General features: G+C 49.7%; 1 protein-coding gene across 2 annotated transcripts in view; it reads left to right on the top strand.

The window, feature by feature from the left end:
* Nucleotides 1-7,087: 7,087 nt before the first annotated feature.
* The window catches only part of IMMP2L (inner mitochondrial membrane peptidase subunit 2), an 837,008-nt gene continuing 832,381 nt past the window's right edge, over nucleotides 7,088-11,714 (top strand). The window contains exon 1 of one of the 2 annotated variants that reach the window (XM_077807792.1): nucleotides 7,088-7,211. The gene's annotated coding sequence lies outside the window, so the exon portion shown is untranslated. Of the gene's footprint in view, nucleotides 7,212-7,744; nucleotides 7,884-11,714 lie in introns of those variants that run through there. The other variant, XM_077807793.1, reaches the window with a different exon arrangement.

Genomic DNA, 11,714 nt, shown 5'->3' with positions numbered 1-11,714 from the left:
GTTTGGCCACTCCCCAGAGTTGGAACATGTATTGGTAACACCATGCAGTGGAATCTTATAACTTTACATACAATGTTTCCACGCATATTTTACCAAGACACACACATTTTACCTGGTCACAGTAGATTAGCACTCTCACAGACTGGAGTAGTCTATCTACCAGACATTCAGGCAAGAACTATAATCAGAAAACTGAAGGCACATTTTGCAAGGTACGGCATAACTAAGGCTGCGCATTTGTCACGGAGGTCACAGATTCTGTGACGGTCCATGACTTCTGCAGCTGCCGGTGTGCCTAGCCAGGGGACGACCTGAGCAGCTCAGGCAGCTACTGAGCCAGTCGCACAGGCTGGTGCTGGGGCAGTCTCAGGCCACCATGCCCCCCCCCTCAGCAGCAGCAGGAGTTTGGGTGTGGGAGGGGGCTGGGGCATGGGATGGAGTGAAGGCTCTGGGCAGCGCTTATCTTGGGAGCTTGGGTGCTGCTGCGGGGAGAGAGAACTGTGGGGAGTCCTCTCTCTCCACTGTAGCCCTGGGGCATCCTGCATCCCGGCCCCACCCCAAGTCTTCACCCCCAGCCAGAACCCTAACCCTCCCACACTCCAACCCTCTGCCCCAGCCCTGAGACCCCTCCCACAATCCAAACCCGTCAGCGCCCCCTCGCCATTAATTTTGTTATGTGCATCAATATGGAGGTGATGTCACGCTTTGCCTCCAGCATTTATAATGGTGTTAAATATATAAAAACATGTTTTTAATTTATAAGGGGGATCATACTCAGAGGCTTGCTATGTGAAAGGGGTCACCAGTACAAAAGTTTGAGAACCTCTGTCCTAGGCAGAAGCGTGGCCAGGCAGCTCTGCGCACTGCCTCCGCCCTGAGTGCTGGCTCTGCAGCTCCCATTGGGTGGGAACAGCAGCCAATGGAAACTGCAGGGCTGGTGCCTGCAAGCAGAGACAGTGCGCAGAGCTGCCTGGCTATGGCTCTGCCTAGAAGCTGAGGGAGGGGGATGTTGCCACTTCTGGGGAGGCACAGAGCCAGGTAGGGAGCCTACCAGCCCTGCCAACCCCCACCCCCCCCAGCACCAGCAGGGGTCCCAGGCTGTGCGCCGCTGCCCCCCCCGAACCTGCGGTGCCCCCTAGGCCTCCCTCCAGTACTCACGGCACCTCTGGGCCACCCCCCGAGCACCCCCAGCACCTCCTGGGCCTCCCCCCCGAGCACCTGCGGCACCCCCAGGCTGCCCCCTCCCCCCCCAAGATTTACTTAGGGGTATATAGTACAAGTTATGGACAGGGTATGGGCTGTGAATTTTTGTTTACTACCCATGACCTGTCCATGACTTTTACTAAAAACACCCGTGACTAAAAGGTAGCCTTAGCCATAACTGACATGCTATGTACAGACAATAGGCCACAGTACATCACAGCAGAATTAAAATGGTTTAGTACTAAATGGAAACTTGAACACAAGATATCTTCCCCTGAGTACCCCCCAAAGCAATCAGAAGGCAGAGTCAGCAGTAAAGACAGGCAAGAGACTGATGACAACAGAAAACGGACAGAGGAAGGAATCCCTATCTGGCAATGCTGGACCATCACAATATTCTCTCTCAGGGATTAGACAGTAGCCCAGCATAGGGAGTGACAGGCTGCAGAACAAGGACTCTGCTTCCCATGGGGGTCATCTGCTGCAATCCAGTCGAGGAGCAATGGACAGGATACAGAAACAGTTAAGAGAATGCCAAGCTAGGCAGGCAGCCCGTTACAATAAAGAAGCCAAGGACCTGAGGCTTCTATGCACAGATGAGCAGGTCTGGGTTCAACCATCAAATAGCCACACAAAGAAATGGCAAAAGGCAATAGTCCAAACTAAAGTTGGACACAGGTCATATGAGGTAGCTAAGCTACAGTCTCCAGCCTCAGGTAGAGAGGAAACTGAGGACAATGGTGTAGTTCTGGCAGACAGCGGGTCATACTCAGACAAGACCAGGGCCAGGAGGACTTAGAAAAAGCCTCAGCCATCCTTTGGCCTGATGTAATCAGAAAAAATGTGGCTCAAGAGCAATAAAGAGAACCAACAGGACGCCATCCAACAGAAGGAAGACAGCCATAGCGTGGAAGCAAGTTCCCCACCAGTAGCTGTAACACAAACAAGAAGTAAGAGACTGCTTCAAAGACCAGCATATTTGAAAGACTATGAGACCTAGCAGACAGCAAGGGGCTGGAAGTAAAGTCATGTCCCTACAGTGGGCATGTCACCAAATGTTTGCATAAAAAACACAATAATCGTTGAAAGGAAAGCTATAGCAACCAGCATGGAAGTTGGAGGGAGTAGCACAGACTGCAGGAGGGAAGAGTTTGGAGGATGCACCAGCGAGCTTGTCTGTGTGCACCTGGCTTGAATGCTAACTGCAGTTGTAGCATCTCTATAACTAGTTCTCTTAATAAAGAACCAGTTTAGTTTTAGAAACATGTTGTTATCCAGCAGATGGTATATGGAACAAAAGGTTTCACTTTATTATCAAAACTTTAAAACTTGCTTTCCAGAGAGGCTTGCATTTTATGTTTTAAAGCTTCCAGCAGTTCTTTCATGGACAGCTCTCCTGCTGCGGAAGTGGGAGAGGATCAGTACCTCCTGCAGTAACTGTGCTCACACTTCATTTTTAGCATCTATATCTATGTATGTTGCTTAGGTCTTCCTCATTCTCCAAAAATTCAGGCAGTTCACAGTACTGATATCAGCTATTTAATAGAAACAATGTTGAAATAGGGGAGACCAGTGTGGCTTACTGCAGGGGCCTTCTCTCAACCTTTTTTGTTCTGAGCCCCCCTCCCCACCCAACATGCTATAAAAACTTCATGGCCCACCTGTGCCCCAACTACTTTTTCTGCATATCCAGTAGGTTAAAATCCAGGGAGGGCATTAGGGGGTAGCAAGCAGGGCAATTGCCTGGGGCCCTATGCCACAAGGGACCCTGCAAAGCTGAGTTACTCGGGCTTTAGCTTCAGCCCTGCGTGGTAGGGCTCAGGCTTTGGCTTCAGTTCCAGACCCAGGCGGTGGGGTCAGGCTTTGGCTTTCTGCCTTGGGCCCTAGTGTGTCTAACACCAGCACTGCTCTCTGGTTTATTTTGGCGGATTGCCTGAAACCTACTCATGGCACCTGTCATAAATATAAAGGGAAGGGTAAACCCCCTTGAAATCCCTCCTGGCCAGGGGAAAGCTCCTCTCACCTGTAAAGGGTTAAGAAGATAAAGGTAACCTCGCTGGCACCTGACCAAAATGACCAATGAGGAGACAAGATACTTTCAAAAGCTGGGAGGAGGGAGAGAAACAAAGGGTCTGTGTGTCTGTCTGTAGTCTTCTTTGTTGGGGATAGACCAAGAATGGAGTCTTAGAACTTTTAGTAAGTAATCTAGCTAGGTATGTGTTAGATTATGATTTCTTTAAATGGCTGAGAAAAGGATTGTGCTGAATAGAATAACTATTTCTGTCTGTGTATCTTTTTTGTAACTTAAGGTTTTGCCTAGAGGGGTTCTCTATGTTTTTTAATCTAATTACCCTGTAAGATATCTACCATCCTGATTTTACAGGGGGGATTTCTTTTTATTTCTATTTACTTCTATTTTTATTAAAAGTCTTCTTGTAAGAAAACTGAATGCTTTTTCATTGTTCTCAGATCCAAGGGTTTGGTTCTGTGGTCACCTATGCAAATTGGTGAGGCTTTTTATCCAACATTTCCCAGGAAAGGGGGGGTGCAAGTGTTGGGAGGATTGTTCATTGTTCTTAAGATCCAAGGGTCTGGGTCTGTAGTCACCTAGGCAAATTGGTGAGGCTTTTTACCAAACCTTGTCCAGGAAGTGGGGTGCAGGGTTTTGGGAAGTATTTTGGGGGGAAAGACGCGTTCAAACAGCTCTTCCACAGTAACCAGTATCAGTTTGGTGGTGGTAGTGGCCAGTCCAAGGACAACGGGTGGAATATTTTGTACCTTGGGGAAGTTTTGACCTAAGCTGGTAAAGATAAGCTTAGGAGGTTTTTCATGCAGGTCCCCACATCTGTACCCTAGAGTTCAGAGTGGGGGAGGAACCTTGACAGCACCCCAGAGGGATACTGACCCCTAGTTGAAAGCTGCTGACCTACTGGATGTAACGTTTAGGGTTACCACCTCTGAAATGCAAAAAAAAAAAAAAAAAAAAAAAAAAGCCACCCCCCCCCAAGGCAAGCCTGCTGCAACCCCAACCACAAGGCAACTCTGGACTCCCCTCCCACAGCTTTAACAGCCACTTATAGTATCTAGAGAGAGAACACATATAGATAAGATTGCTATTAACATAACAAGTCTCCTCACTCTCCTGTAGGGTGACCAGACAGCAAGTGTGAAAAATTGGGACTGGGTGGAGGATAATAGGAGCCTATATAAGAAAAAGACCCCAAAATTGGGACTGTACCTATAAAATCGGGACATCTGGTCACTCTACTTTCCTGTGACTCAAAATCCTGTCGCACACACACATGTGGTGCGCTTGCTGTATTTTCAACAGTTTTGATCTGTTATCGCTTAAACTGCAGCACCTTTAGCTGGACACAGAAACTTTTAATATTAGATATCCCAGTGTATTGTGATAGTAATGCAAATCTTTAGACCCACATAAAAATACCCTGGCAAATTATTACTCAGGCAACTGGCAAATCAGTAAAAAAAACCAGACAGGCCAGTCAAATATTAGCCAGGTGGTAACTCTAGGACAGGGGTGGGCAAACTTTTTGGCTCAAGGGCCACAGGTGGGTATGGAAATTGTATGGTGGGCCATGAATGCTCACGAAATTGGGGGTTGGGGTGCGGGCTCTGGCTGGGGGTGCAGGCTCTGGGGTGGGGCCAGAAATGAGGAGTTTGATGCGGGAGGGGGCTCCAGGCGGGGCAGGGGGTTGGGGTACAGGGAGGGTGAGGGCTCCAGTGGGGGTGTGGGCCCTGGGGTGGGGCTGGGGTTGGGGGTGCAGTAGGGTGCTCTGGACTAGGACCAAGGGGTTCAGAAGGTGTGAGGGGATCAGGGCTGGGGCAGGGGATTGGGGCACGGGGGGGGGTTGTCAGGAGTGCAGGCTCTGAGCAGCGCTTACCTCAAGCAGCTCCCAGAAGCAGCGGTATGTCCCCACTCCCGCTCCTACGTGGAGGCGCAGCCAGGCAGCTCTGCATGCTGCCCCATCCGCAGGCGCTTGGGGCGGGGGCAGCATGCGAAATCCCCTTGCTGCCGCTACAAGTAGGCAGGGCCGTCCCTACCCATACGCAAATTACGCAGCTGCGTAGGGCACCAGGAAATTGAGGGCACCAAATTTCCTGGTGCCCTGCGCAGCTGCATGCTGCTCCAGCCCCTGCCCCTCCTTCGCCCCCACTGTGCCCTTCCCCAATGCCCCCACTCCTCCTCTGCCCTCACTCCGCCCTTCCCCAACACCCTTGCGCCCACTCCACCCCTTCTCCAAAGCCCCCACCCCTGTCTCCACTCCACTCCTTCCCACACCTGATCTGACCCAGCTCCACCCCCACTCCCCTGAGGACTGCAGCAGGGCCGGGCCTGCACTCAATGGCAGCAGGAAGTGCAGTGCTGCCGGGGGGCAGTTCTGCCTTGCCCTCCAAGCCTGCCCCCCCATGGAGGTCTGGGGCCAGGCTCCTGCCCCGCGAGGTGTGTGTGTGGCTGCGTAGGGCCCCAGAATAGCTAGGGACAGCCCTGCACGTAGGAGCCAGAGGGGGGGGCATGCTGCTGCTTCTGGGAGCCATGCGGAGTGGGGCAAGCCCCTGACCCTGCTCCCTGGCTGGAGTGCCAGAGCGGGGCAAGTCCTGGACTCCACTCCCCAGCAGGCGCTTGAGGGCTGGACTGAAACATCTGGAGGGCCGGATGCGGCCCCTGGGCCGTAGTTTGCCCACCCCTGCCCTTGGAACCCTAGATGAGGACTCTGGAAACCTGGGTTTTATTCCAAGTACTGTCACTACCTGGCAGAGGCGTGCACAGGAATAAAAATCTGGCTGCTTTTGGAGGGAAAATTTCTGTTCCCATCCCCCTCACGGCCAGAGGAGCGGGCTCTCCTCCCGTTCCCCCATGTCCCCAGGGCTGGAGGAGCTGTCATCTCCCATTCCAGCAGAGTTCTGTGTCCCCACTAATGGGGGGGGGGGCTATACCCCTGCTTGTACCCCTTTGCACATGCCCCTGCTGCCTGGGTTTTATTCCCAGCAACCCACTTCCCTTATCTGTGCCTTCCTTTCCACAACGGTAAAATGTGGATGATACTTAATTCCTTTGCCAAGCGCTTGGAGATTTACTGAAGAAAAGCACTATTTATTATATTTCAAAAATTGGGGACAACTTGTAACAAAGATGTCCTATACTACTACTGGTAAGAGACCAAGACTTCTAGCTTGGTGTGAGCCACCTGCAAAAAAGGTTAATACTTTTGAAATGTGAAAAGGAGCAGTGCCAGTGGTGATTCGCTCCACCACTAATAGCTCAGTAACCTGCAAACAGAGAGAGCTCTGGCTGTGCGTGCTGGGCCCCCTGCCACACACGCCCACCCTGAATTCTGCTTCATAGTAAGCCTGAACTGTTTGACGAGCTGGCCACGCTAGGGCACGGTCAGGTGTGGGGACAGGCACCGGAGGACACCATTGGCCGTGAACACTCTATTACGGGAACTGAATGACAAGGTCAGAGAAAGCCACTGCAGACAAATATTTTCCCCACAGGTGCATGCTGCAGTGCTAGGGCCTGTCCTGTTTGCTGCAGCATGAGCCAAAGCGTGTGGCAGGATCAACAAGCCTCCGTTTACGCTGCCATGATTTGGCTGGCGGCCCTGGCCGGGAGCCAGCTGGCTGCAGCAGGCTTCCCGTTGCGGGGAGCTGTGGGGCTGGCAAGCCCCAGGTTGCGGAGTTAGCTGGGGCCCGTTGCCCAGGCTGAAGGTGGGGGCTGCCCTCGAGCCGCACCCTGTGCTGAGGGGCTGCTCCACCTCGCCCCGTGCTCGCTCATCTCCAGCTACCGCGCGACCCGACCACCTCCCCCAGCCCCGCGGGGTTGAGCCTGCGCCGCACTGCTGGTCACGTGACCGAGACGAGGCGGTTCACCAACCCCGCGGCCCCAGCCCCCTCTGGAGGACACGTGTTACGCGCACGTAACGAGCGCGTTCCCGCAGCTCGCGTCAATAGCTCTTTCAAACTGGGAGCGCTGAAAACTTGCGGTAAGTGGCGCCGCGCGGCGATGAGGGGGAGGAAAGCAACGGCAGCCGGGAGGGATCAGAACAGTCTGGGCCGCTAGCGGCGCGCACGCTGTGTGTGGGGGAGGGAGCGGAGTTCCCGGGTGGGTGCATTCGGGGGACCCAAGAGAGGAGGAGGAGGAGGCCGGGGCGTGCGTGGCGCTGCGGCTGTAGTAATAACCCGAGGAAAGCTGCTCCCTGGCCAGGCGCGGTGCTCGCTCCGTTCGCTCCCAGTTGTCCCCCAGCGGAAACCCGGGAGCGGCTGCAGCCAAACGGCCCCCACCGACCCGCTCGGCACTAGCAGGCGCCTTGAAATAACAACTCCAGCGTCACGCGTTCACGTCACCGGCAGCGGGGAAGGGTCACGACCCGAGAACCCTGCTTAGAAGGTGACCCGAAAATAAATCGTCTTGACAAATGGTTTTATGGGATTTCCCACGTACACGCCACGGGAACATTTTCTTAAGGACCCAGCCCAACCAGAGCAAAACTGTCCCTTTCTCCTCTACAGCGTATTAGAAAGTTTAGTCTGCCGCGAACACTGGGAGAGCGCGGCCTGTCTGGTCTGGCGACCCCTTCAGGAAGAGGCGAGTCTTGCAAAGTATGAGACTGCCGTGGGTGAGACTCAGCTCATCCTAATCGCTGGCAGAAACACAGGTGCTACAGTGTATCAAACAGTAGGGGTCAGAGTGGCATGTGGGGTGCTTTCAGAGTAGCAGCCGTGTTAGTCTGTATTCGCAAGAAAAGGAGTACTTGTGGCACCTTAGAGACTAACCAATTTATTTGAGCATGAGCTTTCGTGAGCTACAGCTCACTTCATCAGATGCATACCGTGGAAACTGGTGCTGCCTGTGATCTTAGGTACACTGCTCTTGTTTGAGAGGTCTTTTTTGTGCTGGCCCACTCCTGCTTTGCTGCCTGCCAGCAAGTTATGTTGTATTGCTTCAGCCTGCTGGAGTATACAGCCAATTCATAGGAAGTTCTGTAAGTGGGATTTTTAAGAATACATCCTAAAGGGTACAAAACACTGGAAGACCTTCAGAATTGTTCTATATATTTAAAAACAACTCTGCCACTAATCTGACTCCCCCTCCTTGCTGACAGGATCAAGTCTCTAGTAGCTGTTATGTCACAGCAGGACCCCTCCCATCCTTTGAGTTTCTCTGCCACTTACCCTGTTAAGATTCCTTCTTGGTGTTTGACTTCTCTCTCTCTCTCTCTCTCTCGATTTTTTTTGAGAGAGAAAGAAAGTGTTTAAAGACAAAGTTGGAGGGGAAAGGAAGAAAGAGTGAGTAAGAGACCAGATGTCGTCATGTTGAGGTATCCTTCTGCTCCCTGTTTGCTATGGTTCAGTGAGACACATTGATTAGAGCAGAGGCGTCTGACAAAAGAGTTGCTACTGATAGAGGAGGCAGCAGTGACAATACCCACTATTGGAGGAACAATACAGATATAGCATTATTTTAATTTGAAAAATGGCCTTCATGGTGGGATGTTTTAACAAGGGGCTTTTACTATAGTTTCAACCAGTTTCCCTGGTACTAAAGTCAGGCTTACCGGCCTGCAATTGCTGGGATAACCTTTGGAGCCATTTTTAAAAATTGATGTCAAATTAGCTATCCTTCAGTCATTTGGTACAAAAGCTGATTTAAATAATAGGTTACAGACTACAGTTAGTAGTTATGCAGTTTTACATTTGAGTTCCTTCAGAACTCTTGAGTGAATACCATCTGGTCCTGGTGATTTATTACTGTTTAGTTTATAAGTTTGTTCCAAAATCTCCTCTTCTGACACCTCAATCTGGGACAGTTTGTCAGATTTGTCACTTAAAAAGAATGGCTCTGTTTTGGGAATCTCTCTCACATCCTCAGCTGTGAAGATGGATGCAAAGAATTCATTTAGTTTCTCTGCAATGGCCTTATCACCCTTGAGTGCTCCTTTAGCATCTCGATCATCCAGCGGCCCCACTGGTTTTTTAACAAGCTTCCTGCTTCTGATGTACTTAAAATTTTTTTTGCTATTACTCTTTGAGTCTTTGGCTAACTGTTCTTCAAATCCTTTTTTGGCCTTCCTAATTATATTTTTACACTTCATTTGCCTGAGTTTATGCCCCTTTCTATTTTCCTCAATAGGATTTAACTTCCACTTTTTAAAGGATGCCTTTTTACCTCTCACTGCTTCTTTTACTTTGTTGTTTAGCCATGGTGACACTTTTTTGGTTCTCTTACTGTGTTTTTTAATTTGGGATATACATTTAAGTTGAGCCTCTATTATGGAGTCTTTAAAAAGTTTTCATGCAGCTTGCAGGGATTTCACCTTTTGTGCTGTACCTTTTAATGTCTGGTTAACTAACCTCCTCTTTTTTGTGTAGTTCCCCTTTCTGAAATTAAGTGCTACAGAGTTGGGCTGCTGTGGTATTTTCCCCACCACACAGATGTTAAATTTAATTATATGATGGTCACTGTTACCAAGCAGTCCAGCTATATTCACCTCTTGGACCAGATCCTGTGCTCCACTTAGGACTAAATCATGAATTGTCTCTCCTCTTGTGGGTTCCAGGACTAGCTGGTGTCAAGAAACTTTATCTCTGCATCATGTCCTGAGGTGACATGTACCCAGTCAATATGGGGATAGTTGAAATCCTCCCTTATTATTGATTTTATTTTAATAGTCTCTCTAATTTTTTTTGAGGATTTCACAGTCACTATCACCATCCTGGTCAGATGGTTGGTAATATTCCTATCGGTAATATATATCGGTAATCAGAGTAGCAGCCGTGTTAGTCTGTATTCACAAAAAGAAAAGGAGTACTTGCGGCATCTTAGAGACTTACAAATTTATTTGAGCATAAGCTTTTGTGAGCTACAGCTCACTTCATAGGATGCATGCAGTAGAAAATACAGTGGGGAGATTTTATATACACAGAGAACATGACACAATGGGTGTTACCATACACACTGTAATGAGAGTGATCAGGTAAAGTGAGCTATTACCAGCAGGAGAGCGGGGGAGGGAAATAACATTTCGTAGTGATAATCAAGGTGCGCCATTTCTAGCAGTTGACAAGAATGTGTGAGGAACAGTGGGGGAGGGGAGAATAAATATGGGGAAATAGTTTTACTTTGTGTAAATGACCCATCCACTCCCAGTCTCTATTCAAGCCAAAGTTAAAGTGTTCAGTTTGCAAATTAATTGCAATTCAGCAGTCTCTCGTTGGAGTCTGTTTTTGAAGTTTTTTTGTTGAAGAATTGCCACTTTGAGGTCTGTAATCGAGTGACCAAAGGATTGAAGTGTTCTCCGGCTGGTTTTTGAATGTTATAATTCTTGACGTCTGATTTGTGTCCATTTATTCTTTTACATAGAGACTGTCCAGTTTGGCCAATGTACAGGGCATTGCTGGCACATGATGGCATATATCACATTGATAGATGTGCAGGTGAACGAGCCTCTGATAGTGTGGCTGATGTGATTAGGCCCTATGATGGTGTCCCCTGAATTGATATGTGGACACAGTTGGCAACGGGCTTTGTTGCAAGGATAGGTTCCTGGGTTAGTGTTTTTGTTGTGTGGTGTGTGGTTGCTGATGAGTATTTGCTTCAGCTTGGGGGGCTGTCTGTAAGCAAGGACTGGCCTGTCTCCCAAGATCTGTGAGAGTGATGGGTCGTCCTTCAGAATAGGTTTTAGCTCCTTGATGATGCGTTGGAGAGGTTTTAGTTGGGGGCTGAAGGTGACGGCTAGTGGCGTTCTGTTATTTTCTTTGTTGGGCCTGTCCTGTAGTAGGTGACTTCTGGATACTCTTCTGGCTGTGTCAGTCTGTTTCTTCACTTCAGCAGGTGGGCATTATAATTGTAAGAATGCTTGACAGAGATCTTGTAGGTGTTTGTCTGAGGAGTTGGAGCAAATGCGGTTGTATCGTAGAGCTTGGCTATAGACAATGGATCGTGTGGTGTGGTCTGGATGAAAGCTGGAGGCATGTAGGTAGGAATAGTGGTCAGTAGGTTTCCAATATAGGGTGGTGTTTATGTGACCATCGCTTATTAGCACCGTAGTGTCCAGGAAGTGGATCTCTTGTGTGGACTGGTCCAGGCTGAGGTTGATGGTGGGATGGAAATTGTTGAAATCATGGTGGAATTCCTCAAGGGCTTCTTTTGCATGGGTCCAGATGATGAGGATGTCATCAATGTAGTGCAAGTAGAGTAGGGGCATTAGGGGACGAGAGCTGAGGAAGCGTTGTTCTAAGTCAGCCATAAAAATGTTGGCATACTGTAGGGCCATGCAGGTACCCATAGCAGTGCTGCTGATTTGAAGGTATACATTGTCCCCAAATGTGAAATAGTTATGGGTGAGGACAAAGTCACAAAGTTCAACCACCAGGTTTGCCGTGACGTTATCGGGGATACTGTTCCTGACGGCTTGTAGTCCATCTTTGTGTGGAATGTTGGTGTAGAGGGCTTCTACATCCATAGTGGCGAGGATGGTGTTTTCAGG

The sequence above is a fragment of the Eretmochelys imbricata genome, chromosome 1 (assembly GCF_965152235.1).
Source record: "Eretmochelys imbricata isolate rEreImb1 chromosome 1, rEreImb1.hap1, whole genome shotgun sequence".
In the NCBI taxonomy this organism is placed as follows: domain Eukaryota; kingdom Metazoa; phylum Chordata; order Testudines; family Cheloniidae; genus Eretmochelys; species Eretmochelys imbricata.
The sequence above is the reverse complement of the archived record's forward strand: the minus strand, read 5'-3'. Positions and strand labels throughout refer to the sequence as shown.